The sequence below is a fragment of the Bombus vancouverensis genome, chromosome 1 (assembly GCF_051014615.1).
Source record: "Bombus vancouverensis nearcticus chromosome 1, iyBomVanc1_principal, whole genome shotgun sequence".
In the NCBI taxonomy this organism is placed as follows: domain Eukaryota; kingdom Metazoa; phylum Arthropoda; class Insecta; order Hymenoptera; family Apidae; genus Bombus; species Bombus vancouverensis.
In genome coordinates, this window is record NC_134911.1 from 15155633 (window position 1) to 15182931 (window position 27299).

At 42.0% G+C, this 27299-nt stretch overlaps 1 protein-coding gene and 1 long non-coding RNA gene across 2 annotated transcripts in view; one reads left to right on the forward strand and one right to left on the reverse strand.

Annotated features, from left to right (window-relative positions):
- Positions 1–27299, reverse strand: part of Pdk1 (Phosphoinositide-dependent kinase 1) — a 407695-nt gene that overhangs the window by 143268 nt on the left and 237128 nt on the right. The gene's annotated exons all lie outside the window — the stretch shown is intronic.
- LOC117153639 (uncharacterized) overlaps positions 1–27299 on the forward strand; it is a 76090-nt gene that overhangs the window by 42726 nt on the left and 6065 nt on the right. The window contains exon 3 of the long non-coding RNA XR_013059034.1: positions 20124–20305. This is a non-coding gene — a long non-coding RNA (uncharacterized LOC117153639). The remainder of the gene's footprint in view (positions 1–20123; positions 20306–27299) is intronic.

The window sequence follows — 27299 nt, forward strand, 5'->3', positions numbered from 1 at the left end:
AAGTAGCGTGATAGCGCGACTGTTAAATCGGCAAATTAACTTGAAACGCACGCGCGATTTCTGTAATCGAACATCGCGTTCTTCGACTTTAAATATTCACAGAAATTACAGAATTCCATTACTCGAATATCCAAATGTTATTAAATTTCCTTTCTTCTTTTACCAATTAATCGGGACCTCGATCTTAGCAGCAAAACAACAACATCGAAGACTCGAAAAGCGGGAAACGCGCGTACGCGTAAAAGTTACTAGCCGTAAATTTCCGCAATTGTTTTTACAGAGCAGCGTTTGCGGGTTGCCGAGGATCGACAGACAGGTCGATCGTTCGCGCTATTGGCTCGTTTCAGTCGGCCATTCGGGGATTCGACTCGTTTAATTTCAGGACTGAGTTCGCGGCTCGTTAGCACGCCCGGAAAATCTGCAAACAACCACGCTGGAACTTTTCAGCCGCGATTAATTCTCTGGAACCCGACTCTTCCACTTTCTTGCTCTCCTTTTACGATGTATCGATCGCTGACACCGCGAGAAACGTCTGCCACTGAAACTCTTCTTGGTGGACCTTCCGAGTCATTTTATTCGACCAACTTCTCTTCCTTCTATAAAACTCTGCTAAACGAATAGATCGGACGTATACGATTGGATATCGATGCGTTAATGAGATCGATCGTTGATTTTAAATGATAACTCCGACATAGCTAACTGCTGACGCTCTGTTGATATATAAACGAAGTTTCATTATTTCACCGTGGAACCGATAAGGATGGAATCGGTGGTAGATTACAGAACTGGATAAATGTTTACCGATGTTTGTCTACACGACACTGTTAAGAAACAATTTTATTGACAAATTACTGACATTCCTCTGTACAAATAAGATTCGGTAAACAAGTAACAAATAACAAAGGAATTTAATATGAATGTAAATATTTTCTGTTTCAATTTTCAACCCATCTCACTATTCCCATTCAGCCAAAGTTTAAAGTAGAAGTAGACGAACAATTTCCACTCCGTTTTCTCCTTGATTCTCGACCACCGTTCTACTCCAGGGGACGACGAGTAAACATCTACACCGGTGCGCTAACAAACGTTAAATTCTCCACGGAAAACGGTAATTTGGAATCGACTGGCGCATAGGAACCAACGAGGCGAAAAATTAGATCGAAGGCTAAAGAGTGGGTAATTTTCATAGATTTTCACGGTGAATCCTCCGGTGCTATTTTGCCTCTCGCAAACATGTCTTGCAGCATGAGTAGCGTTCACGGCGACATCCATTATAAAATAATCTAGCCAACCGGTCGCCGTGTAATGCCTGCCCTAAACGCCATGAAAAATGAGTTACGACAAGAGAATTGTGTAAGCTTGCAATTATGTAAATAGACTAACGAGGACAGAGATATGCGCGCCCTCTTCCACTCTTTTATCGGACCTCCCGCGTTTTTCTCGCTTTCTTCCTCGTCCTTTCTGATCCCCTGATGCATTTTTACGCGTGGTGCGTATCGTCGTTAAAATAGTAGAGAAAGAGTGAGATTTATGGGGGCGTATAAGCAACAACCGGGAGCCGTAGGTGACGTAGACCGTAGAAGGTTGAAAGAGCATTGAGAGACAATAAGGTTGGCTGCGAGTAGGTGGCCAAGCGAGAAGACGTAGGCGACTACTAAAGCAAGGACGTTTCTAACTATTGCGGTTTCGTTGCTAGATTGTCGTATGTACGTACGTATGTTCTACGCGTTAGGTGTATAATATAGGATAGTGTAGAATACTCGGTTTTATCGTCGAAGAATAGATTTGTTCAGTGACGCAAAGCACGATACTTGGAAACAATCGTTTCAAATTCCTGTCTTTGTCCTATCGTAGAAATCAGAGACTCTATTTTAAACTTTTCGTGAAATTGTCTATCGAAAGTATGTTAATATCCAGCATTGGATAATTTCTATCATTCCTATTCTCGTTGACGTTCTCGGTCAAACTTCATCAGCAACGTTCTAACATCTACAATTCTACGTGTCTTTCAATAGCATTTGGATAATCATTTACGTAATCGTTCTCGGCCACAAGTCTTTCATAGCTTAACTTCATCGAGAAACGACGAGTTTCGAAGTGAGTTGACCGCCACTTGTCGAACATTCGTCGAGTACGTGAATCGAGCATCGGTGAACTGTGAGTCGAAGTTCGGAGACCGGAATCACGAAAATCCAACGGAGTTTGGATGACGGTAAGTCGAATATCGGTGAGGCTGACATCCGGTGCCAAGTTCGTTCGACGATCGGATCGAAGAGAATCCGATCGGGCGTCGCTGTCAGAATCCGATCGCATTTGCATACAATCGACCGTTATCCGGCTGCTGGCAGGCCAACTAATTTGCATGGTACGTCGCGCTATCGTCACCGTGGCGTGTTGATGACCGATGGAATGCGCGCTCTTGGAAAACGTTGTTCTCTGGAAAAACGGCGCCCACGCTCGATCTCCACGCATCGTGCTGTGTGACTCGATCAGCCACTGTTTTTCTGGTAGTTTTTCGAGCTCGTTGCATATTCAAAATCAATTGGCAATTCAAGGTCGACCACGAATGAAGCCAAAACAGTGTTTTGCATTCTTCGTCCTTAAAACAAAATCATATGGCGAAGTAAAGATAAGGGGCAAGGTGACAGAGTGTGCAGTTAAATGATATTGCAGAATTTTCCCCTCCATGGGCTCGAGTGGTCGATTGGTTTTACACGCACGTTTGTTCGTGGAAACATGGATGCAACGAGAATAGAAGTTTTATTTTCGACGATAACGGTGCGTTTATTTCTGTCCGGGAATAATAATGATTAACGAGCGGAATTACTCGGCCAATTTTCTGAATTAATAGCTCGTAATTTATTTTATTTTTAAATTCATAATAAACAACGTCGCGTATAAGCTCGCCTCGTTTCGTTCTGGATCCATGTAACTTGCAACTTTCTTCCACACTCGAAAGAGCAACCGGTTTATCCAGTCCGTCGAAAAAGGTTGAAAGGAATATTTAGCTTCAACGAGAACTTCGCATTCCACGAGATTCAAAAGTATTGGATATTTCTGACTACGAGTCGTGTATATCGGGCGTCGTGTTCGCAGTGCCTTTCACGAAACGTGAACCATCGAACGGGAAACGATATTATTGTTCGGTAATTAAGAATAGAAACCGGTGAAATTCGTTCGAGATGCCGTTTAATCGACGTCGGATCGACGATTAACCGCGGTTTCGTTTCGGTCGCGAACGATTGGAAACCAAGTGGAGAAATTCGCGACGAAACTGGAGTAACGCTTGCTCGTGCTCGCTCTTGTGTTCGCGCGCGCGCGCCTGTAAATACGTAGAGAAGTGAAAGTAGAAATGCGCGGGTCTATAGAAAGTGACATTATGCAGTTATGCGGGAACGAATACAAATCATAAAAGTAAACGAAGCCCGCAATCGCGTTTCGCGTGGTTTCCCATTCTATAAACAAAACACGAAACGACTGCTTAGCTTTGGGTTAATCTTATCAGCCGGAACGTCTCAGTACCGTGCGTACGCGTTGATAACGTATCATACGCTCGTTTATATGCACTTGGGTTGACAAAAATGAGTGAGAACGCGTTCGCTATTCAGCTGGATCATCCTGGAAAACCTGGTTGTTGTTGTTTGCGTTCGTTCGAGACACTAGACAACAAAGAAGAAAAAGAAAAGCCAGAAAATGAATTCGCGAGATAAACGAATCAGAATGGCTGTGACATCGATAGCGTGATAATTTCAAACGATCTCGACAATAATTCCGTATCGAGCATCTCTAATACCATTTACCTCGACCATCGACTATGGAGGAGAACTTTAGAAGAAAGTTTCGCGAGCGCAAGTTTCCCTATTTTCATTCCATTCATCCTCTTTCCCTGCCATTTCTCTGTCCCTCGCCATCCATTTTTCTTTCTCTGCTGAAATTATTCGGTCATTCGTCCCATCTTTTCGCAATGCCCGTGTTTTCCCACTTTCGTGAATGCACCTCACGCGATTCTCTAATTTTTCCTCGATCATCCCTGCCATTTTCTCGTCGTACGATCGCTACGAGAATCCACCGCTCCTTTTTAGTGGATCTTGTGTCCAATTGGAAATCATTTCTCCGGAGAAGCATGTCGAGGAAGGTCGATCGTAGAAAGTAGAAGATTTACAGAATGCGTAAAGGAATTTGATTTCTAGGAAGGGACGATCGATGGTCGAAAATTTGATCGGGAGTCGAAGAAACGAAGTTAGACCTTCCTGAAAAGGTCTAGATTCGTTTTGGAGTCGGTGAACCAAACTGAGTCTTCCGCCCTTGCAATCAAGTTTGCACGACGTTACAGGATATGCATGAGATTTTCCAATATTTTATTTCGTTTATCGGTCCCGTGGGCGCAAAGATTGCGTTTGTTGCATTGCTTGAACGTGGCCCCTTCGCCTGAACGATGTAAACGAAATTATCAAGAATTCTATGGAATCAAGGACTTTGCGCAAGCAATACGCGAACGTTTACCGATACGTTACGATTGAAATATACCAGAACACGCGAATAGGAAAACCATCGTGAGTGAAATATCTCTTTACGAAGACTAATTGTCGATGCCAGTTTTTGTAATGCCTGGTCGATATCTATAACAATGAATAAAGCTATCGAGCCGAGAGATCGCCTCGAGCGATAAAACGGTAAAAACCCGCGCTCATTTTAATTTTCAACGACGCGGCGTACCAATAATTCATTAATATCGATACTAATTGCAAATGTGGAAACCGCGAAGCTTATCGACGGTGGGTAATAAATTTGCATCGTGATTATACCATGACCCCGTAAATATTTCATTAATAATGCTCTCTTATTGCAGAGGAGCTTCCCGAACGTACAATACGGTTGACATTAGATAACTTAATTTCTTTTTTTCGAGGTAACACATCGTCAACGACGTATCTACCTATTCAGCTGGACGATTCGTATCTCTCAAAAGTGTTATTTATCGTATTTTCTGTATTCTATAAACATATTCCAAGAAAATAGCTCACGTAGAAAAAACAAGGAAAATATCATCGAGCGATAATTAGCTAATATAACAACTAAAATAAGGAAACTGACGCACCACGATAAAACATTCGAAGAAAATCATTAATGTATTAAGCGGTTGTTTACGTCTGGTCGAAATTAGCAGTTCGCTGCAGCGGAGAAGAAATCGGGAGGAAAACGACGAACCACGGCGGGAAGGGGAAGAGGTCTGGACTTGAATTCAAATCGTGGAACATTCCGTTGGAACGGATCCTCGCCGAGACAACGAGATTGGTGGCTTTTTCTTGTAAATTTCAACGACGTTACGTCACAGTCTGGATTTAGCTTCTGGATAATTTGTCCTAATGGAGCCATCGTTCCTTTCTCTCATACAGTTTCAACTCGCGGATGGATCGGGTGTCACTGTCAGCCGTTGAAATTAATTTTAGTTTTTATATAAATACCTTTTCCTGTTACGGAAATTGCTCGATCATAGAGAAGCAGAATGTTGAAAATTTCTTCTTAATTTCCATATTTTGTTATCGCAGTACCACACCTTTAACTATAAAAGTTTGAAGATGTTAATGTCGACAATGTCTTTGTTCGCCGTACTACAGGAAACTTTGAATATGAACTTTGTTCAGACACTAGATGTGAAGGAGCAGAATTTGATAAATTGAACCGTAAAGTTTAGTTTTAAACGAGATATGTCTCTCCGTAGGCTCAAAACTTGCATACAAACTTCCAACACGATATCTTGACATAGTTCACGAATATGAAAGAACGTTAAACAGAAAAACATCCGACAAAATTTACATTTTTAAATTACATATTTCTCAACAACGCTAAGGTTACGCGAAACCTTGAAAACACTCGATTCGCCAAAATTAAACGGACCGTTGATTTTTCCAAGATGTCGACCAGACGGGTCGCGTTGATGGAACTTACGGTTGGTTTTCTTCGACGATCTTCCAACGACAAACTGGTTCGCGAGGCGATTACGTAGCTTCCGAAAGCCCTTTTCGTTCGTGATGACAATTACCGGACGAGCTTATCGCGAGGCACGGAGAGAAACGGCGAGTGAGATTCTCTTCCCCGGGGCGGCGACTCTTCAAAGGGATACGCAAAAGGGGTGAAAAAAAAGGAGAAATAAGAAACAGACGTTTTCTTTGTTTACCAAGGAACGTTTTGTTCCTGCCCTCGGGCCAACGCAACGGAGGGAGGTGTTGTTTAATTTTTCGCACGCGAACCCGCTGCAGTCATCCGTACCACGTTCGAAATTGTCGTGACAATGGTGTTTGCTCGGGTTTACGGCGAGCATTGCGAGCTACTCCTGATCGATTTGCTTCATTCATTTCAGAAAACAAACGAGCGTAGGGGTTAATTATCGCGGTGAAAGAATAGCGTTCTGTTGTGGTCGGAATGAGAAATGTATTGGTTTAACTCGATAATATATCTGTCACCCATTATTGAAATAAAAGAATGATCGGGTGAATAGAATAAAGTGGGTGATTGAAAGTAGTAACAACATTTTTTAAGAGTTGCTTGAAAGTTGAGTATCTCTCGATCAGATAATTATTCGCATTGCAACAGCGTAACGCGTGTTTCTTTATCATTACACGAATCCTTCATTAATCCAACCATCATCCGTGAAGGAAATGTAGATACAAATCATCGAAAAATCAATAATCTCGCTGTCAAAGAGAAGTTACAGAAACAAGCAATGTACGATGTAATTGCATCGCGATGAAAACTCTTCGGTGCATCCCCGATGTTGATTATCTTTGTACAACAGAATCAAAGCTCGAATGCTGTATCAATGATTAATCCTTCAGGGGCTAAGCCACGTTTCCGTTGGCACATATTTCTTTCCTCGTACTTTTCTCCATAACTTTTTAGACAAGAATAAGAAAGACATTCATTAACGATCTTTGACAATAATCGGTACGAGATAACTCGAATCTCTGTAGAGATATGAAAGGTCATAATGGATTCCTTTGTAGCACGTTTCTCTATGTAACATGTCAGATACACCCTGAAAAGCTAGAAAAGTGGAAGTCTACGAGCTTGACTTCTGTTATCTTTATCAGCCCTTTTGTAAGCAACAGAATTCTCATTATCAGTATTGTTTCTTTGATTTCATTTGAAATGACTGTTTCTTTCAAAACCTCGCAACCAGGACTATTATCAAATACAATCAACACAAAGACCGTACGCTCGTATCTAGTCTTACGCTTGGGTCATGCTTATCAGTGCATGTTCGAATGAATATGTCATCCATCGAGAAAGATAAAAAGGTATCTATCTATTCCGATATTCTTTCGATTAGCTACATTGTATCGAGACTTTTAGCTCCTCGATCGTTTCACAGTTCATAGCCATCTGTCTCTCTCGTCTTATGTCTCTCCTTGGTTCACATCAACCGTGGAAAGAAAGTAAAATTTCCCCGAGGAATATTTAACGTATTTCACTGGAGGCAGTCAGTCCTGGGCGAAATCCTTCGTATCGTGGTCCGATTGCTTTCGATTTCGCGACGATTTCGAGGGTGGAGCCGGCGGCGAACAGCAGCCACGAGTACCGTCCAGGCATTTCGGGAATTTTGCCAATTAAAATCGACGAACGAGAGTGTAGGGGGGTTGGCCGATCGGTGGCCCGAGGCCCTCTCGATGTAAACGGTACTCGGAGGAATGTCCTTGGGTACGGCAGTTTCGCTAATTGAAATCGATTACCGGGCCCGGGGGCATCGTTTTTCCGTGGCACGCTCCCTGTTCCCCCAAGGAGGAAGCCGGCTCACAATTACCGGGCCACTCGCTCCGTTGCTTCCCGGGTATTCCCATTTTCCGCGGAAAGTGCTCTCGCGCGCGTTACGTCCGATCCACGCGGTCGAATTAACTCGTGTTTTTCCACCTTCGAGTCAGCCCCGCGAGACATCTGTCGCCACCACCTTCTCGCTGCCGGCTTTTTTTCTTTTTCCAAGACTCGTCGCCTTTCGATTAACCTCGAAACTCGTTCGAGAGGAAAAGTCGTCTGGTGTGCTAGAAGGAATAAATATTATCTCGAAGAAGTTATTCGACGATGGATGGATAACGTGATCGGCAATAAATTGAGCGTAACTTCGATTGTAATAAACGAAAGTGTGTTTACTAATTAAATCGTAAATTGGGTCCATCTAACTTTAATAACGATCGATAGCGTGACTTCGTAAGATTTCGTGCAAAGATCATCGATTCATTTCAAAATGAATACCTTCTGTCTTAGTGTACGAGTAATACTAATATTGCTCGTGGTATCTAATACAAAGATCGTTTTACGGCGCGCAAGCCAAGTATGCCACAGTACACGAAGAGCGTTTCGTGGCAAGCGACCATAGTCGTTCGCAATAGCGAAAGGGTTAATAAGTCTAAACCGTCCATTAAAGGTTTCCTTTACGAGAAGTGGTTCCCTAATTAGGTGGCGTTAGGACCAGCATCAATTAGAAATGGTCTTTAACGAGAATTTAAATGTCCACTCGTCTCATCGTTTTCCTACAATGTTCAACGATATGTGGGCAAACGGTGTAATTTAGGCATCGACACAAAATCAATAACCCTCCTCCACTACTGAACAAATAATCGTACTTAAGAATTGGCTTAAAAATATTCCGTGTGTAGCCGAATCTCTCTTCGAGCCAATGACGAAACAATTGAACGTAGAAACGAAGATTCGCGGTATTCGAAATTCGAAAAGACGAGAGTATCGAGCGCGAAGGCGAGGTTAAGCGAGGCAATTATGCGGAGAGGTCGGTGGCATCCTTGAACGCTTTTGCTTTATCCCGCGATCTTAGCTAGAGCGCGGGGCTTTGCCGGCGTTGACGATGTGCTTCGAGCAACTGGTGTCCAATGACGGGGCGCAAAGGCAAGGACCTCTTGAATGTACTTACATTTTGAACCTTACATATGCTCACCTTCTCGAGCAACCCATCGTCGCGGTAAGCTCCCTGCCTGCCGCTTCCTGTACACCGATAGCTCGGCTCGCATTCGTGTGCCTGACAAATAGGCGAACCTGAATGTGTGCGTGCTCCTGCTCCGTGTCTACGTAAACCGTATCGCTGGAAAGAGAGGCGAGCTACAGAGATGAAGAAAAAGAGGGAGAGAGAGAGAGAGAGAGAGGCAGAGGAGCTGGTTAATCCGCACATGTGTGATGACAATCGTGAACCACCTGTTGAACGGCACCGATACCCAAGGCACCTCTTTACCTGGCCTCCGTTACAAAAGGAAGCCTCGAATTTCGATCGGACACGATCGAGTACTTTACTTTGCCCGACTTCTCTCGATTCGCATCGGTTCGATGACTCGCCCATTTCCTTCTCCAATCAATTAATCTCTGGCTCTCCTCGACAAATCGGATTCAATCTGGATCGATTCGACAAAACTCTTTGATCATCCGCTTTGTACCTGCTTGAAGGAACTGATTTGTATCGATCGTTATCTTTCGTTCGTTTATCGAAATTGAGATATTTTAAGGAAATAATTATAATTCCGAGAGTTTTCTTCGATTAGCACAGCTGAATGCTTAAGTGGAGGAAACTACCATTTCCATTCAGAGGACGAACTTTAATTACAGTTTCCAAGCTTGTTACGTACTGTTCTACGTAAAACGCAAACACTCGGCACGAAACATTTACGAAAATTAATACACATTGTGCTACTCGATTTCCGTCTAAATAGAACGAGTCCACAGACTCGTGACAATTTTGAATATTAGCCGTTGTACGGGTCAAACGTTGTAACTTTGGTCAAATTCGACGTTACTGAGTGTTGCAACCTTCGATATATTCTTAAAGGTCCTCCGACTACTTAAAATAGATCGTATCGTATACAAAACGAAAATAGATTGTTAAATGGAAAGTAGTGGAAGTCCTAAACATTACAAGGCTAAGCAGCAAACTTATTAGCTTCAATTTCTCGTTCGCGAATGATGCGTGATTAATGAGCGATTCAGCGATGAAGGCACACGCCATCGAGGAATTGAAAATGGACGTTATCTAAATTCAAGGTATAAATCCGCGAAGATTTACGATCCGATGGAAGTCGACGCAAGATATCACAGCAATTTCGGTGCGACTCACGTACAGATTGAGGAAACGTATTAAACGAGCGAGATATAAATCTAACCAGGTATTCCCTGTCTGCGATCGTTTGAATCTCATTAACACGGTGAATGTGAAGGTCGAACCGAAGGTTCAGCAATCTCCGCGAAGTTCTGCGACGATGACGTTATGTAATTGACAGCGAGGGTAACTGGGTGATTAATGGGTGAATTTGTTCTAAGATCGATTGCACGTGTGTCGAACAAAATGTCAACCGAATCAGCGAAAGTCGCAGATTTCTTCATGTTAGTTTCGTAATGGAACATTGCGTGTGAGTTCTAGATCCGACGTTCGTTCGATTACCGATTATTATGACCTCACACGCTGGAAAATTTTATTCTTTACGATTCATTTGGCCTTGTGAAATAATAGTCTCCTTAGCAAACAGCGCGATCGATTTAAAAGCATGTTAACGACTCGTACGTTTCATATAATTTTCAACGGAGAAAATACATGAGACCGGTTGTGATATTTTGAACGTTAGAAGACGTATCCTAGTGGCGATTATGAATCCGTTCTTCGAACGCGATTTTCAGACAGCCGCGAAATCGCGATTAAAATGCAGAATTCGCCGTGCATGCATATACATGAGACACATAACAGGTCGGTGGAATTACACGAAGAATTGACGCACGTTCGCGGTTAAACAAACGACACAATGGGCGAGAAGAGCGTAGAACACGAGGATTGTGGAAATTTTCGAGAGGCTTTGGTAGAGCGGCCGAAATACGCGCGCATTGCCTCGTTTACAGGACAACAGATGAAATCTTGCGTGTTCAATGTATCTTGCTTGATGTTGGCATTTACGCGCGACTAAAAATGAACTGCTCTGTTTTTCAAGTAAATGTTGGTTAAAAACTTTACATCCAGATATCAAGTTTAAACTTAATTTACGGTTAAAAATTCAAATTCTAACCAATCTCCAGCCGACCAGAGATTACGCAAGCTTCGATCACAAGGGACATGGACGATGACAGAAACCGCGCTTATTGTCGATATAATGACGTAAAGCGTTGTAATGTCTCGATTAGGTGGACGAGGACAAAAAGCAGTGCGTTTTGTTGGGCATTCGCGTATCATCGGCCGCATATCAGTAGGCATACGCTCGTATGTACGCAGAGGTGCATCACTAAACACGCGCAACGGCGCGTTGCTATTATCACCGTTTTCTCACGACGCGTACGCGCGTATTCCGTTATCGAATGCGCACCGTGGCCTAAAGCCTTTTATGTCAAATGAGAATGAACCGACACATTTTAGCGTGTCGTGTCACGACGTCCACCTCGACGACAGCTGACGAAGCACGCGAATACCGTTGCTGTTATCGTCGACCATGCCATTATGTGTTGAACTTTTCACGCCAACAATTTCAACTTTCGATTCTTAGTTGCTTCTTGTGTTGTAAAGTATATCCTTATATACTTATATTAAGTTTTGCTAATGTCACAGGTAAATTTACTAGACGTTGTAGATTCGAATCTGTTATGTGTTTTCAAAGATAATGATGGCTTATAAGAATTTACAGGCTTTCAATCACACTGCATTTAATAGTTTATATCTTAAAGAACGACTAAAAAATGTAAGACCAGTTAGATGCTGTGTACTTCATTGCTACTAAAGGTTGAAAACAGGACACAATTTAGAAATTAGAAAAAATTGTAATATAAGCATTTGAATGAAGTAGGGCGCTGATGGTATAATAGAAGCGAAATAACAGAAATAAAGAGTATAACGGCGTGTGTGAGGGTGGTAGGTCGCTGAAAGTTACAGACACGCGATCCGGAAGTTTCGCTCCGAGTAAATTACAGGCTGCCGTTCGTTACATGTTACCATGTAAGCGAGATTTTTGTCGAAAATATTTGTAATCTCAACATAGGAGGGAACATGGCACTGAGGAATCGACATATTCTCAGAACTCGATTGCTAATGACGCAAATCGCGTTTTTTAGTCCTTGAGAGAAAACAAATACGAAAAAGAAAATAAAAGTAGAAGAAAATGAAACTTCATGCGATGACGCAAAAGGAAAGAAAAACAACGATAATCTAGAGATAAAGCGAGTACCTGTACGATATCAATCGCAACAATCGCGCTGGAATTTAATAAATCGTCTTGCCCGCTATCGGTTCTGCGAAGATTAAACGCAACGGTGCCCCGGCATCGAAACGAAACGACGCAGTATTGTATCGCAGTATCGAGATGGCTTTCAAGATTTCTTACGTCCAGCACAGAGTTTGTAAATGCACGAAGATTTCTGTAAACTCCCATTACCGAAAGGAGGAAACGAATCGCATTCCAGAAACCACTTGCCCGATTGATCACTTTGTATCGTGCTACGACGTCAAACAGCCCGCACGGGTTCTTTTACTAAAATATACGCCGCTACGATCGCGGTAATGGTGCAAAATTACTGTATCGCGTTGTAAATTGCGCTTACCGGCGAAATCTGGCAATTTCGGATCGATCGGCAAGCCACCAGCCTCGTCCGTTCGCTATACTTGGAAACGAGGCTGTTTACCTCGAAATTGAAAACTTTGGAAATACTTATGCTGGTTTTTTTCATCGGTCGAACGGTCCACGGTGATAAAAAGCAACAATGTGACCAATGGTGATAAATTCATTTTAAACATTTACAACAAGCATAATTTAACTCTGTCAGGAATTTTATCTTACTTTCGTTAAAACATTGTCGAGTTTACAGAAAATATAAAAGGTCATTGTTGATATGTAAGATATCTCGTTTGAAGTTTGATGTTTTTCTTAAAACAAGTTAAAAGTCTGTTTTGTATGTTCAAACTGGAGCGACATTTAGGTATAAATATTCGACGGGAATTCCAACGAAAGGTAAACGTCTCACAGAATTCGAAGCTAACATTTTTTTGGAAACCCATTAGGTACCTGCTTCTCAAACTTCGAAACACCAAACGCACGCAAAGGGGCCAAAGTGGTGAAAAGCCGTGGAATTAAAGATATATCGGAGCGCGACACGGGCTCCGTGAAAATTCCTAAGTGGCATGTGTGTGCATGTGCGCGAGTGTCGTAATCAGTCCCTTAAAGGGGCCCAAACACAGCGAGTCAATATTGGTGCAGCCTCGTTTTCCAGCTCCACTCTCTATCGCGTTGCTGCCGCTCGACCTGTTTAATCAGACCAAACGAGCGCGCACCTTAATCGTCGCAGGAATGCGCGACCGCGCTCGTTTCTTCCGTTTGTTTTTCATTTAGCCAGGCCACACGCGAACACCACCCTTACTTCACGCGCGTTCTTCTCTTTGGAAACCGCCCTGCCGATTTTTCAGAATGTTTTAAGGAGTTAAGACGATCTTGGAGTTATTCGATCGTGGCGAATGAGTGGAGCAAAACTCAAAGAAAGGATATTTATCTACTTAAGGAAGAATAAAGTTGGAAAAGTTTGATTGGAATATGAATTCGATAATTTGGTAATGCTCGGTATGCTGCAGGAACAGCTGATATTTATCAAAGCAGGGGCGACGAGGCGTATTATACCGCGCACGCGAAGAGGAAAATAAAGCAAAAATTCGCGATAACGAATGCGTCGCAACGCGACGCACGCCCGGTAAATCTTTAGCGCGAGCAGATTATTCAAACTTTCCTTAATGGCCTCTTACAAAATGCCACGACCTTAATCACCGCCGTATAATTGCGCGACCTCCGTGTTCAACGCAAACACCTTGCCATCTGTGAGCTGGGTTTCAAAAAGTATTTGCATCCTTGTTCCCTTTCCTCGCTTTCTCCTTTTCTTCGCACTTTTTTCTCTCCTCTTTGACTTTTCTTCTGCCTTGAACTAACGCGATATTCTCTTCAACTTTCCTCGTTGATTTAATTTGTTCGTGGTGGAACGATTCGAAGCGGTACGACGCGTGGAACGTTCGGAACGAAGCAAAGCGAGTCGAAGCCGGTTGAAATGAGACGACGCGAGTCAATCATCGGTTTGGCGTCACTCCCCGATCGCAAGACAATCGTAATTACAGATAGCGTTTCGCAGAAGATGGCTTGATTAGATTTTAAATAGCAAACATCATCGCTTCCTGCTTCTTTGCTTTACGTATCGCGCGCTAACGACGCTTTAATAACACGATAATGGCGTATCGGTACGCTTGCTATCCCTGCTTCGTGACAGTTCTGACAATCCTCGTGTTTCTCTTATTTCTTCCTTTCGCTTCCCTTCGTTTCTCTTTCTCTGAGTAAATGGCTCGATTACTCATCGATAGAATGTCATTCTTATCGGCTATTCTTCCAGATTTCTCGTTTTCTCTCTGCAGATATCTTCCACTTTCGAACTGAATGATTATTTCTATCTTTGCATATTCCTAAAGTTATCTTGATGGTGCGCTTATTTTCTTTTTAAGAAATCTTCTTTTTACTCCATCTTTATTTAAATAAACGGATGAAATATTTTCTGTCCATATTTCTTCTGCATTCTTCCTGTCCCATTTTTCACTCTCGAAGGGAGCCGCGCGTTTTCCACCATTCTACCCCTTTGCGAGCAAGTTGACACGAATTCAAGGCACGATTAGCGTGACTTCGGACGTCAGAGAACTGTTATTGGATTACCGCACGACGTAATTAAGGACACCGATGGAAATAAATCTTTTGTCTTAGCCAGTTGGTAATTTGCGACAGATGCACGAGGATAATCCGTAGGTAACATCGTTGATTCCGTTTATTACGGACTGCCGTGTCGTGATATTTATTTTCGGATTCGTTTAGGTTATATTTCTCTGTCTATTTAGCTCGATGGTTGACGGCGATTTTAATAGGTTAGGGAAACATTTGCTCGGAATTTAATTTTTCTCTTTTATGAGATTTAATTTATTTTACTGAAACTCTAACAAAGTGTTCGAACGCTTTCGCGCGCCTCTGTACAAAACCAAATACCTCGATTTATCCTTGCAAGCAGACGATGAAAAGTTCTCAAAGCCCGTCTCGGGCTTACTACCAGAGATTTACTCGCAAACGAACCACAAACTTCGTTCAACCCCGTTTTCAAGAGTCACGAGGCAAAACAGAGCGGCAGTTGGCGTAAATTGGGGAAATATTTACAATAATCCGGACGAATTGCGAGTTCTACCTGGTCATTTCGTCTCAGAGGAGTACGTGTTGCCGGATCTGGTGGTTTATGGAATTTCCAACGGGACGAGAAATCCGGCCAGTGCATTCTCTTCTTTATCGCTCGCACTTATCGCGTCGCCGCAGAACGTGGCCCCGGCTCATTTTGAAAGGAACAGAAGGCCACACGAAACGCAGTTCCATTCAGAAATTCCGGTCACGCTCGCAAAACCGCGCGTTTTTCAAAACCACAGCCGGTAGACCGTGAACGCCCGATGCAAGGATTAACTCAATGTCTGACTTATTCTCTTCGATACGAGCTTCCAGCTTATTATTTCTGTTAATTAGGACCTGTCGGCTGTGTATATGAAATGTTTACAATCGATTCTACGCAAACCGTGAAAGTAGGCTTCTTGAGAAATTCGTATGTAGTGGCTCAAGGATCTACAGTTAATCAAATACGCTTTGTAGCGAAAATTCCATGTGTACCTTCGACTTTTCACTCGAAGGTAACCAGGAAAAGTAATCAGAAAATTCCGATGGTTATCTCGCAGAAACATACAAAAATTTAGAGAAAAGGAACACAGCGTCGATAAAAGAAATCGTTTACCCGTTCGGTAGGCATAGTGTATCGAACGCAAACTAGTTGAAACGGTGAATAAAAAAGAAAATAGAAAAGAGGCTGTCAGTTAGAGAGACGCTGTTTCCTGTCTGGCCGCGTATATCGAGGAATCCGCGTTCGCGGGGACCTTGAAAGGCACGCGCGGAATCCGGCTTCGCTCCGTGGCGTGCTCGCTGTTCGCGCGCGTTCTCCGCGGCCGAGCGGTTTCCTGCTCTCGCGAAACGATACGTACCGGCTGGCCCGCTCGTGATTAGCTGCCGTTTCGAATTAACCGGCCGCCTATCCGCTCGTTAAAGTCTCGCCACTCGAAATAGCTGCAGGAGATTCCTTCACGCCCGCGGTTACGCAATCGCTGTCCCATCTCGAGGGAAACGAAGAAATTCCCGCGTTATCGCACCGGGAACATCTCTTGGATTCTCGTTCTATTAAGCTGTTCTTTCCAACGGGACAGAATTAGGCGTAGTCTCTTAAGGTATTTCTATGCTCCTTCTTGCTTGTCGTGAAACGAAGCTTTCGAAAGCTTGGAGCAGGTTTCGTTGGTAGGTAAACGGCTGACTTTTAAAACGATCGTGAGGCGTGGAACAAGTGATCAAACAAGTCTTTACGATTTCGATCGATCACTTTGCGGAAGTATTTACGTGCAAATTTCAAAAATACGCGTTGCATCGAAGGAATTTCTTCATCCTTATACTGTGCTGAAACATATCGTGCCTTTCAAAATACCCGCATAAAACGAGCTATCGATACGCATTACGTTTACGCTCTTACGTAGAGAACATCGAAGTTGCGTTTGTATGACGTTTTCGCTTGCGAAGATAAAAAAATAAATAACGCTTTCCGCCGTGTGACAATTATTATTTATGGAGCCTCATTGTCAGCGTGTCTTTATCATATAGGTAATAAAGAAACGAGGAAAGTTTTTTCAGGTTAGGTAGATGTGTATAAATAAACGACACGGTACGTTGTAAAAGCTGTGTCTGAACGTATATAAATTTACACGAGATGCTTTCATACTGATCTCTGGAAACCGAAATAATTAGCATTAGCGAAAGATTTTCCAAGAAACATCATCACAGGGGATATTTGCGGAATCGTAATTGGCCAGAACGATCTCGTGGAAACCGCGTTTCCTTCGCGGAAGTCTTTCTTATCTCGGGCATATTATTAGTTTTGAGGAAAGTACATCTTTTTCCTCCTTCACGGTCTAATCTTTAGACGTTCTGTATCGCGAAACTAGTTACGGACTTTCCTCGTAACATATCTTCCTTCCTCCTAACACGATTTCTGAACGATCTACATACAAATCTTTTAAAGACTTTTAGATTTTGCCCGTTCTTCGTACCATTTGTAAACTTGGAATATCGTGTAATGTTAAACCACTTTTCTAGGATAAAAGTTTGGAATTTTAAAAAGTTTCAAGGATCAAAAATTAGCGCTTCGTAGATGATATTCGACGAAAACGCTGCCTGTCAAAAAAGACATTCGTCCTTCATAAAACAACGAATTTCATGTAACGTCCGACTGACGAACGGTTTTCTCGCCGGTCGTAAACCTTGACAAATTGCGAAATCACTTGCCACGAGTATAATCTATGAAAACAACGTAACATACTTGAGTAAAAGAGGCAAGATCCGATAGGTACGTTTTCGATAACGACGAAGGATGCGATAAACGCGAACCATTTTCGTTAATTACCTTTCTGGGAACTTTGTTTGAAGCGCGCGTATCTATTCGACAAACAAGATGCATATTTATAAGCGCGTTTTGCGCGCTATTCGTATACAAATTTTTGTCACGGTGGAAAGGAAGGTTGCTTCGTTCACACAAACAGAAACTCATTTTTCTCTTGGATTGTTCAATGCCGGCATTGGTGATCCTGAGGAATGATATTTAACCTGTTTGCTTTGTCGGCTCTTCAATGACTTTACCGGATTAATGACTTTATTCTAACAGGTGTTCGTCATCGCGCTTTCTATTTCAAAGTCCAAACTCTCACAAAAGACTAAATTCAAAGAGGATTAACTTGTGTTACAAGTTTATCGAGCACTTCGTCCTTCTTTGAGAAATCCTTTATACCTTGTGATCAGATAATAAAACTGCTAGTAGATAAATATTCAAATATTCCGACATCTGTCAATTACTCTTGCGATTCGCGGAAAGCGGCCGTACAAGGTGCCAGTGTTCTCGAGCCAAGTTGCTCGATCGTGTTCGTAGAAATTCGCGAAGGCAAATTAGCTACCTGCGAATCAACGATTTCTCCCTGTTGTTCTCGTCCGATCTCGACGATTTTGTAACAGTGACAAATACGTAAATCCCAGAATCCACCGAATGACGCCGCCAGCTCATCGTGCTTTCTCGAGGTTGAAGCTGAACTCACGCGTTCCTGGTCACGTTATGAAACGATCGATACCATCGTTTGAAAATGCCAAACTTCCTCGATCATTGGTTCTTCGAAGGAACGTCCATTATAATTTCAGATGTAAATCTAAAGTGAGCTCGTGCTTGCGAGTATTTCGCGACTTTTTCCTCGTTCGATTGCGTCACTCCGCTACGTCAAAACGTGCGCTACCAGTTTCGTTATTGTCGCCAAGCTACTGGTTGGTATTATCGTGGCTACTAACGACAATACGCTTTAGAGTTTTCGGTCGGCCAGCGAAAATCTCTACGTCTATTTACGATCACTGTAATACGCAAATATCGCGGAAGCCAACTTTTACCTCCGTCGATTTACGCAACTACAGGTTTCACCTGCGTTTTTGCGCGTTAATAGTGACAGAATAAATTTATAAGGTTAGAGGCTCTAGATTACGAAACTACGGTTTCTGAAGGTTCGTCAGTGTCAGTGACTCCATACAGAACGTCCTTTCACAATGATCAGTAGATCAAAATGATCGACTATTTCGTGGCCACGATACGAAAAATCTGTTTTCTAAAATAGTCGCGTAACTGGTACATTTTATAGAATCGTAGATGGAGACGAACATCCAGAAAATTTAACGATGATAAAAAACGTTAAGATGAATGATCAAAGCGTGAAGCTGAAGCGTAAAAATCTGATTAGGACGAAGAAACTAAAAGGATCGCTTCGGAAATTATTTTTAGCTCTTACGGTACTGTTGCTTTTTTTAAGGAAAGAAATCATTACTTGGGTTATCCGATTAGTGGAAGTACCGTTATCGGCCGCGAATTATCGCCAGGCTCGGGAATTAACCGGTTAATTGTTATCGCGAGCACGATAAGTGTTGACGTCGAAGTCTCTTCGTTTTCGTTTCCTTCGTTCGGTGAGCCGATATCAGGAAACCGATGCGACGCCGCGCTGGGCTGTGGCAATTAAAGCTGTCAGCGAGCGCGGCGTACAACTGCGAATGCAGATAGCGCGTTTTGCCAAGTGAATTCACAGGAAACGAATTATCATGGTTCGTCGAGATACTTAATATTGTAGCATCTAATTTTTTACCATAGCGTTGCTCGTCAGTCAAGAGATGAATAATTAATTGGAAAGTCAAGCGGCACTGTCGAACCATTGATCCTGTCGATTTTAAACCATGGATGTTCATCTAGCTTTTAATAGAATCTTCTTATCCGTTATCACTATTTTAACGCTTGTACAAGGAAGTTATCTTTCAACTAAGGTTTTGACATTAGACCCAGCAATCTTTAACACGGACTTTTAGATATTTTATAGGAAGATCACAGGAGAAAATGAACTTGAGTATTAATTAGAACGAAAGCGATACTGCAACACTTGCATGTTAATTGCAAAAATAAAAAAGTCTAGCCTGTGTTGGAACAAAAGGATATTTTTTTTTATTCTTATTTAATTTATACTTTGCAATTTGTTCAGCTGGACATTTGGTAAATTTTTCTAACTTAATTGCTAAATAACATATGGATGACTACCCCCAGCCGGATACCATCTTCGAGTTTGACTATTTTATTTCTTTAGTCAGGTCAGTGGGGTGTTTTCTTTTTAGTCTTCAAAAGGTTAAATGGTTAAGAATTTTTAATAAGGAACGTAAGAACGCTTAATAGTGGCAATGAAGATAAATTCGCAGTGTTATTCATTAGATTGTATCAGTGGGTGAAGTACGCGAGGCAATTGGTCGCGTTCGCAGCGCGCGTTCACCTTTTTGCGCGTGCTATTTCGAGCGCGGTGTTGACAAGAAGCGACGCGATACGCGAGCCTCGGCATTTAGCTGGCCGTTTTCTTCTCGAGCTGACCAACAAAACAGGAAAACGACTGTGTCCAACAGGTGTCGTTAAGCCGGTTCCCTCTACCCGTAATGAACATTCTCTTTTATTTACAGTTCAGCCGGCTTCGCGCGCTCCGCCCGATGACGTGCCTATTAACATCCGCGGTTGCGTGTATACATTGGACACAGACCTTTCTTATCCGGCCAACACGGATCTCTCTATTTTTATTTGGCCCTCTAACGTTTGCTGTTTTGAAACGCCACACGCTCAACGGTGCAATGCTGATACGATATATGTAAGTCCATTTATCCGAACCCTTGGGGAGCGAACACTTCATATAACCGAAGTTCATGTAGTCGGTGTTTACTGATTCTCCTTGTTGTCCACGATTTCTCGCTGCCATAACAGAAATTCACGTTTAGAAGTTTAGATAAGCGGCCGCTAATTAACATTTTGTTCGCATTAATGCCTCGAGTAAATATAGTCCTATCTACAATTTAAATTACTGCATACTTTTCGCTTGGCAGAAACGTTAGCTATTTTGTAAAGAAAAATCTGAGTAAAAATATAGAACAATGACTCTATCGAAGTATAATAGCAACTCAAAGCCATTAAGAAAAAAGCCTAAGTCACGGAGGAATTGGATTTAAAACGGGTTTCGAAGATTCTCTAGTCTTGAACCTGGAGTGTATATTAAATGTAATATTCATCGATGATCATTATCAAACTTTTCAAGGATCTTCCACTTCGTATCAATGTTATTTAGATAATTATCGTTTTAAAGCGTCAGACGGCTTCCAACATCTAACATTTGTAACGATGCTAATTATTGTGAATCTTTTTTCACGATCGTTCTAACATTAACGAGGAACTCTTAAAGGTCGTTCTTCTTATCGGCTGCACGATAAAAACTACGACTGGAATCAGGCGTAGCTGTCCATAACACGCCTGTAATCGGCTAAATGACGACGCAAAATGCAATTTACACTTCGGTGCAGTATGATCTAACTTTTTGCTAATCTACGCGATGGCGCCATGAAAAGTCCTTCGACTTTTGTTTTCTTTATTGTCGTAGTTTTCCTTGTTAGTGTCGAGGATATCTATAATAAATACAACAACGAGGAACATAAGAACTATTTTCGTCGGCGTTTCACGTATCACTCTGGTCATTGGTGATCTACGATACTACCAAAAATAACTCACATTTTACGGGGCAGTAAAATAAAGTAGATAGATGAAAGTATAATTTAGTTTCTGTAAATGCCACTTACATTTCATTGCTACGCTGCTGATTTATTACTAATGGGAATTCCGTTCAAGATGCTAAAAGAAAACAATAACAATACTATCTATCTACTAGCGAATAAGATATTAAATCGAAGATAGGTATAATTGACGAGCTAAAAATCAGGTGCCTCGTCTCTTAATTTCATTCTCTGTCGCGGTAGCTTCTTAGAGTTTGAAAGAACAAAATGAATTTTTTGCAATAGTAAACGCAGAACACTACCGCACGAAACACAGCAATGATTTGTTTCATATTACTATGATTTTTATCCCTGCAATTTCAAGAATCCGTGGTCAAAACTTAGCACCTTATCAAATCCAATTCACGTTTCAAATTGGAAAATTCCTGAAAAAGAAGCTCTCCAACCGGATTGGAAGAACGAACAACTCGTGGGTTGCGGCATCGTTTAATCTGGCGGATCCGTTTTTAAGAATCATCGTCTAACGTTGTATCTTCGCGCGCGTTTCCCGGGCGATTTTCCGAGCTTAAGGACAACGATGGTTTCGGAAAACGAGATGGAAAAACGCTTTGTTGCTGGAATAATCCTGTGACGAGAGGGCGGGATACGGTGTGAGAATAGATAGCAAAAGGACAAGCCAAAAGGGACAAAGCAGACTTTGGGGAAAAAATGCAGGCAAATACGGAGGCGGCGTTCTTTTCTAATCTATTGACATAAAAGACTAATGACAGAACCTTCCTAGAAGTACAAGCTACCACTTTGGAAATTTGAAAGAGGAATTTACGTTATTGGACCTCCGTGAGACACACGGTTGTACATTATTGGCAGAAAACGGAGTGTTGTTTTAGGTTCGAATTTTTGCTAGACCAAGACTTTCTATTCGAGATAAGAAGTCCTTGTTACGGTCGTCGAAGCTACTCCCTGATTTCTTTTGTGAAGGCAGAAAGGATCGTGAATTGAATCCTAATGGACAAATTGTGAATGTAAACAACTAAATAAAATAAAAAAAAAGCAAAAAAAAATTGAATCCTGTAGCGACATGAATTGTTCCTTGAAGCGCTGCAGGCAGAGATCCTACGCCTCTGGAACAACAGTTCGAAGAATTCTTCGAACAATAAGTTCGTTCGTCGCTTTAAAAGCATACGGACTTGAAAACACCGGTCGAAAGCATCATAATCAAGAATCTGATCCTAATTTCATAAGATACTGCGCAATATTCGAAAACAACAGAACTCTCTCATAATATCTGAACGCGCGTTCTCCCATCAACAGGTTTCTCCCATCGCGGCGAGTTCACGAGCATCATCGCTGGAACCTCGAATCCCCTTCGATCCCGGTGCAACATCTGCTCGATCATGAGTACATAAAGGCAAGAAACCGTGAGAAAAGACCGAATCGCGCGCGAACACGGGACTGCTACGCGGCAATTAAGAGATCGGCGATCGATCGGGGAATCCACCGTTTCCCGGAAACGGCGCACGGAGGAAAACGCCGGCTGGGAATGGAGGTTTGAGGCCGATCCACGAGGAACGCGTTCCTCCGGTCGGCCACGGTCGACGGAGGAAACGAGCCTCTGCCCGGAATACACGTTTCACCACTTAATTATCGTTCATCGCTTAATTATTTTCCTCTCATTGTCGGCCTGGCACCGCGCCGGGCATGATAATCAGCCGCGATTCCGACGCGGAAATTGCGGAAAGAAGCAGGAAGCTACGTCGTCTTCTTTCCTCTGTTTTTTTCCTCTCCTTCTTTTTCTTTCTTTTTCTTCTCTTCCCTCTCTCTCTCTCTCTCTCTCCCTCTCTGTCTCTTTCTCTTTCTCTCTGCCTTTCGCTTCTGCAACGGCGTACGTGTAATACCGTTAGCCGTTGACAAGCCGATGCATCCTGGCCGCGAATCACCTGAGGAAAGGAAGAAAACAGAAGAGAAGAAGCGACCGGACGAACGCACAGGAGAAACAAAGAAGGGAATACGGAGGTAACTGGTAATATCGCCGCGAATAATAGCATTCTCGTTACGTCACATCCTGTAAACAACGTTTACGATTTGACGATTCGGTGGAAACGCCGGGAATAATCGTAATTTGCGGTGGCCACTGGTAACGCTTCAGCGATTCACATTTTCCTACATCCTGTTGCTCCGACGTCCCGTTTCGAACTAAGGGACGCAGGGAATGAAGGAACGAGGTGTTATGGAAAATCTGGTTGCACGTGTTGGACGTATTATACTTATCTATAATAAGTATTAACTTATTATAAATAATTAGCCATGTTACTGCGCCACGCCAGAAAAATTAATGAAAATTATCAACGCGAGAATTGATTGCAATTTTATTAAATATTAAAAAAAAAAAACGTGTTGGACGAAATACTCGAAACGTCTTGGTGAACTTCCGTCTACTCGTTTGAAAAAATTTCTGTGGCTGGCTAAACATCAAATTTTTAAAGTTAGCGCAGTTATTTTGTACTTATGTCCTACTGGACAAATTGTAAAATGTAAATAAATAAATAAAAAAAAAAAAATTTGTACTTTAATCGTTCCACCATGATATTTTATGCATCTTGGTTAATAACGTGTACAACAAACTTGGAAAGTTCTTCTTTTCTACAGCGTCGATTAATTTTCAACGTATAACGTTGCTTTTGTTTCCCTAAAAAAATCATGTTTGTATTCAATTCCTCTTAAAGAACAACCAACTAAAATTTCGTGGCAGCTTTTTCGTTAAAAGTTTCTTGCAACGGCTATCCGTCTCGACCGGCCAAAAGTTGTTCGATCTTTCCACAATTTCCAACCCAGAGAAAAAGGGAAAAGAATTCGCACCGTGCATGATTTATGCTGGCTCGATAGTCCTCGAGTTCAATCTCGAGATCTGACAGCAAGGCAAACAAAATTTTTGCAGGGAGGAGAATTCGACGTGATGGTCGTGCGCTCTGGGGCGGGCAAGTTAAATAAAATAGTTGTTTGCATCGTTGAACTAAGCTAAGCTACGATGTGACAGATTATGCACGTCGGAGCTGATCAGAAACCGCAATATTTTTTTTTTTTATTATTATTTAATTTGTACTTTACAATTTGTCCAATTGGACATTTGGTAGAATCTTCGAGTTTGGCTATTTTATTTCTTCAGTCAGGTCAGTAGGGTGTTTTCTTTTTAGTCTTCTTTCTATGAGAATTTTACTCGCTTCAGCAACCAGCTGGTTTGCATGTATTGCCGTTCTTTCCTTGTATTTTTCTGCGTACCTGCCGATTTCTTCTTTGACCGTTGGTATTTTTAAATCTGCGTATATCCTCGTTTCTGACATACCATGGATCGTTGGCTATTGTTCTCAGTATCTTCGATTGTGGTAACTTTAGTTTATTTATGTGGCTCATGGCTGCTGTCCCCCATAGCGGTATTCTGTACGTCCAAATTGGTTTTATTATCGTTTTGTTTTTAGTTTATTTTCTATGCTGAGTTTAGAGTTTCGACTGGTTAGCCAGTACCAAACCGTAACATGGAACGTCCTTTTTTGAAAGACTATTTGGAAAAGTGTTTGATATTTCTTTGGAGCAACGTAGCTTTGTTGTTACTAGGTAACGAACTAATAAAATCGTAGAATCCTGACATTCTTTAGCTTACGGTAGATACATCGAGGGAGCTGTTTATAAGAAACTGTACGAAGAAACATTTGTATATTTGCGTATCAACGAGCGTATAAGTTGGTTGAGATTGTTCAATGTGAGTATTCCATCCATCAGTTAATATCATAAATATCGACTGTAACCAATTTCAATGTACGATTCATAATTGTTGTCTCTTATGCAATATTTAATACCACAAGATGGTTAACAGAGCTCGTCGAAGGAAATACAGCGTTCTTAATTGACAACTGTCTCGGAAACATTCTGTACTTCTACTTGTAAGTCATTAATTCTTAGCAGGACCTCGCATGTACAACAACCGACATCTTGAGAGTCGAGCGTGTCAGTAATAGGCGATATCGGAACGTGTCTACTTATACATTTGTTCTGTCATCGCTTCAATAGATTTTTCATAGCAAATAACTCCCGTTGTTAGATTTATACTTGCGAACTCGAATATTCTCGTTAATAATCATTAACTTCTAACTGTTTGTTGACGATGTCTTCATTTATTCCTCAATGACTTATGTTAGACCACAATTTACATTCTGTTTATTTTCCTGCTACTTTCGATTATTCCCATTCTCTTTGAAAATATTTCTCTCCTATAGCTTGCACAGATATCGAGGCTATCGAAGGATGGAATGATCTCAGCATACGTTCGTGAGAAATGATCGGTTCATGCACCATCGAGTGAAACGTTCGTTCTTTTCGACGACTGCCCTTTCGACGAGACAACTTTTAGCCTACTGGAAATTCGACTTACTCGCGCCACTTCTTTCTCAGCAGCCAAATAGCAGCCACTTCCACATAGCAAAGATTCGGGATGACGAAACGGGCCACAGAGACTCGCGAGTCATTTTTCAAGCTTATCGACTTCCGCGACGCTCGTGTCACTGCTACAGGAAACAATATTTTCTGAATCGGCCGTATAAACCCGCCATACATTTTCCTCCACCGTCTAGAAACTTTCCAAATACCAGTAGCCTACTGTTGGGTTCCTTAAATACCGCCAGAGACATTTCAACGACTCTTAAATCATAACCATAATTGTAAACAATGTCTAATAGATTCTTCCCATTCTTCGACCCTTGGAAGAGAAAAATATTTTCTCCATATTAACCACTGACAACAACATTTGTATTTTCGACTAATCGCGGGAGAGACGTCAACGGGAGTCGTAAATTCCCGTTACGATTATAATAATCGACACCACGAGTTGATCGATCCCCTGATTTCCGTTAAGATAATAGGGGTGATTAAGTTGATATAACACTGTGATTTACAGGGTTATAAGGTTTTTATTTCCAACACTTATGAGGTACACTGTTGAGTAGGTATAAATCGTAGATGACAATTTGTCGCACGAAGATAAGATAGATATGAACAATAGAACAAGGCTCTTATAGTTGAATTTAGTACGTTAGTGGACGTAGCACTAGAGGATACTTAATAGAGGAAGTGAATGTTCGATAATCCCGAGAGCCGACTTAGATAGATGATGTGAGTTAGACTTTGTAGAATAAGTAAAGTTGACTTTTCTGGCGGTGTAGAAGAAGTAAAGTATAGTGATCCTGTGTCGGAGGAAAGCTAGCGATGGGTGTGTTTAGCGCACGGGACCATCGGATTTGTCCATGACATTTTTGGTCAGGAAAGTAAGGGCAGTATACATTGCTTCTGATTGGATAACGAAGATTGGTGAACTAGGAAAGATCTTAGTCGCCCTCGATAGAAAGTTGCTAGTGGGAAGCATCGTACGTGAGAAAAACTAACTTTCCCGTGTCAAGACGTAGTAGACAATCGTCTTTAGAAAATAATTTGGGAAAACGATATTTGTTCGATCTGAAGGACCTTAGCTAGCAAATTACTGGGATTCATGATGGGTCTTTAAGACTATCGAGGGTACGCAGTAAGGATGAGCGGACATCTGGTTCCCGTCTGGCCCGCGGTGTCTGGCCTGGTCTAGGTAGAGGGTCGCCCGACATAACAACAATAATGGCGACGAGCATAGTAAATAGGAGGTATCGATAAACGTAAAATAAAAAAAAATTTGCATTTAATTTTTAATTTTCAAGCAGCTGAATAAGAAGATTCGTATAAGATTCGTCGTTGGTGGCAAAGTATACCGAAGGAAGAAAAAAGGTATCGACCGGGAAATGTTTGACAATGAACAACGCTACTCGAAGGAGTAACGGTTCTTAAGGGGTGAAAGAGGCATGAGAAGACCCGGTAATTTGAAGTTTCGCTTCAAAGTCGGTGTACGTGGTAGCAATTATCTGGAATTAAACGTCCAGAATTCTACTCAACGAGTATCCTCGGTTGATGCTGTTTCCAGCCGCGTCGGCGAAGAAATTTTAATAAGACCCCTCGAGCTCGTTTAATAAGATCGCGAGTTCACGGAAGATCGTTAAAATACCTCGATGGAAA